At 28.6% G+C, this 2,910-nt stretch overlaps 1 non-coding gene across 1 annotated transcript; it reads right to left on the bottom strand.

Moving 5' to 3' along the window:
* Positions 1 to 991: 991 nt before the first annotated feature.
* TRNAG-CCC (transfer RNA glycine (anticodon CCC)) lies at positions 992 to 1,062 on the bottom strand. The gene has a single exon. It is a non-coding gene; the product is annotated as a tRNA-Gly (tRNA).
* Between the last annotated feature and the right edge of the window lie 1,848 nt (positions 1,063 to 2,910).

Here is a 2,910-nt window from a genome sequence, read left to right as displayed (position 1 = left end):
TTCAAAGTTGATTCTAGAAAGACGGCAAGACTGTTGGGGAATGTTAGTTTTTAAATTTGGTGTGTTTTGACTCAGTGACGGATCCAGATCAAAATTTCATGAGTAATGTTCAAAATTTTTTTTATCGTATTTCATACAATGTAACGAAACAAAAATAGAAAGACGATTTAAACACATGGGTTACAAATTTCTCCATGTGAATCTACATAGTATTTACTTTAACATGTGTAATTTATTTTAATACTACGAATGCACTTAAATTTATTAAAATATGAATGCAACGCATTCTCATTATTATTCAACCGACATTAATCCTCATTTAATATCGTTATGATCGACGTTACGCGTGTGTGTTGGTTGGTATCGGTTTAATTCGTTACCCAAATCTATTTTGTTGTGTACCAGTAATGGTTAATCTTATAATATTAGTGAATTAGTTATTGTTGCTTATAATATTAGTGAATTAGCTATTGTTGTGTAACTTATGGTATCTCATTCATTGTGCTAATTGTATGGTTCATGTTTTGAACGTAGTTAACAATTAACAGTGAGTTTGATGTTTGGTTTTTGTTATTGCCGAAAGTTTGATTGTTTTCGATGTGGGTTCATCATGTTCATCAAGTTTTTTAGTTCAAATAGCAAAACCGAAAAAACCGCATTCAAAACCGAATCGAACACGAAAACCGAAAACCAAAAAAACTAAATCCGAAAGGTGTTGATAAGTCAAAAAAAACTAAAATTTCAGTTGTTGGCTTGGTTTTAGTCCAAAACCGAAACATACAAACGGTTTTCCTTCTAAGAACCTTTGAGATCCCATGGTGTTCAAGTCAAACTAGTCTTGATAGTGTGTTATCTAACCTTGGTTTTGGAATAACTATACTATTTATAAATCGGTATGTATACTACTTTTCAATACTTATGTTCCAACAAGCATGTATGCTTATTAATATTTTCCTGTCGGGCACAAACAAAAGAAATATGAGGAAAAAATTGCGCATCCGGGGAATCGAACCCCGGTCAGTACCGTGGGAGGGTACTATGATACCACTACACTAGATGCGCCTTGTTGTCAACTTGCAGGTTCTTGTATAAAAGTATACAATCAAAACACAACAAAAATTAATAAGACATTTGTTTGTCTCATCGAGTTTGTTGTCTTTCAAGTTCTCTTCATATTTTACCGCTAACAGACTGAGAAACAAAAATGATTATTGATTTTCAAGGATGACACATTTTGATGTGTATGTTAGAGGCGTTCATCATATCGGGTTTCGACTTTCTCACTTTAGACATTTTTCAATTGAAATCGAAAACAAACCGAGCCAGAAACCCGAATTTTAACGAAGAGGGTGTTTATTGGTTCGGGTTATTCAATTCAGTTTCCTCGGTTTTGTAACTTATAGGTGATGGAATATATGTCGATTTGTAATAACTAATTATTCTTAAACAAAAGTATTATTATCATATATATAATATCAGTTATCATGTTTTTGTCTAATGTATTACATAAAGGTGGTAGTGGTAAGTAGAGATAGGCATACAAACCAGTCAACCGAACCGACCCGAAAACTAACCCGTAACCAAACCGGGTTGAACCCGATTTTAAAAAGCTGGTTTAGAGCATCTGTAAACCGCCAGGTTGGCACCGGGTTGGAGTTTTTAAGATGTAACCGGGTTAAACCCGATAGTTCGAAACCGGTTAGAAAAAAACCAGTTTAACCCGGTTATAAACCGGTTTGCAGATGTAAACGCTGTTGACTTAAATATGCATTCATGTCGGTGTAATATTGTAATTTTCAACACAATCATTTTAAGGCTTAACAACCTACCTTAAATATGGCTCATTCATTTCAATTCCATTTAATTTATTACATCGTTGGAAATTTGGAATATTATATGATTGAAATCTATACTATTTAATAAATAAAGGTTTTTCAATACCACATAACATCATACAAATAGTGTCTTGCAAAATTTTTTCACCTCTCTTTCTTATAAAATGTATTTCTCTTTCTTATTAATAGTCTTATATATAACTTTCTTTAATCAATTATTTTCTCTTTTTAATAGTTTTTTTATTTAAAAATTTTAATAAACACATAATATATTATTTATAAATATGTTGTATTAGTTATTAACATTAAGCTTTTATAATTAGCGATTTTTACAGTGATTTAGATAAAATAATTAATTTAATTTCAAAGAAAGAAATTTTCACTTTATGTTTTGCAATGAAGATTAATACAAGATAAGATCAATCGATTTAGATGGTTGATTTGATTTTGAGACAACATGTTTTAACGCACGGTAATTTATGCGTTTCATTATCTAAATTTGAAATTAAAAAAAACGAAACTACTAATTTTGATATGGATGTTAAAATTACAAATATAGTATACAAAAAAATTGATTTATTTTTTGGTATTTCACATTGTGTTATTATTTAAATAAAACTTCAATAGAAAATTGCACAGAAACAACTGAACATTGATTTATTCAAACTCGTATTTCACACAGGTCTTAATGATATATGTCATTACACATGAGTGATCATTAGAAAATTTTCTCAGGTATCTCTCATATTAAATATATATTTCTTTTTCTTATTAATAGTTTTTAATTTTTCTTCTTCTTAGTCTGTTATTTTCTTTTTTTTAATAATTATTTCCTGATTTAAGAAATTTAATGCCAACATATATTTATTATTTAGTTTTATATAGTATAGATTGTATTAGTTACTAATATTAAGTTTTTATAACTAGCGGATTTTAACTTTGATTTAGATAAAATAATTAATTTTAAATTTCAAAGAAATAAATTTTTACTTTATAATTGTTTTGTAATGAAGATTAATAAAAGCTAAGATCAATCTCTTTAGATTGTTTGTTTGTTTTTTAGAAACCTATTTTA

This window comes from Bidens hawaiensis, unplaced genomic scaffold, assembly GCF_021521415.1.
Source record: "Bidens hawaiensis isolate Kalapana, Puna unplaced genomic scaffold, B.hawaiensis_p1.1 tig00011619_1, whole genome shotgun sequence".
NCBI lineage: Eukaryota > Viridiplantae > Streptophyta > Magnoliopsida > Asterales > Asteraceae > Bidens > Bidens hawaiensis.
Note: the sequence above shows the minus strand (reverse complement) of the source record. Positions and strands in the feature narration are given on the sequence as shown.